We start from the raw sequence: 272 nt of genomic DNA, 5'->3' as shown, positions 1-272 counted from the left end.
AAAAGCTGGAAGTGGCGCTGTGGCTCAAGTGGTAGAGCGCTAGCCTTGAGCTGAAGAGCTGAGGGACAGCGCTCAGGCCCAGAGTTCAAGCCCCATGACCAGACCAAAAAAAAAAAAAAAAGACAGCAGGATTATAAGAAATGTTTTGATCAATGTATGAGTAGCTGGTGATCAGCATATTGCTTTTCCTGTATGTTTCTTTTTCTTTTTTTAATGAACAATTAAGGATTATCCCAGACAACAAAACCTTATGGTTCATAATTGCCTTTACG

This window comes from Dipodomys ordii, unplaced genomic scaffold (assembly GCF_000151885.1).
Source record: "Dipodomys ordii isolate 6190 unplaced genomic scaffold, Dord_2.0 Scaffold100, whole genome shotgun sequence".
In the NCBI taxonomy this organism is placed as follows: domain Eukaryota; kingdom Metazoa; phylum Chordata; class Mammalia; order Rodentia; family Heteromyidae; genus Dipodomys; species Dipodomys ordii.
This window is presented reverse-complemented; position numbering follows the sequence as displayed.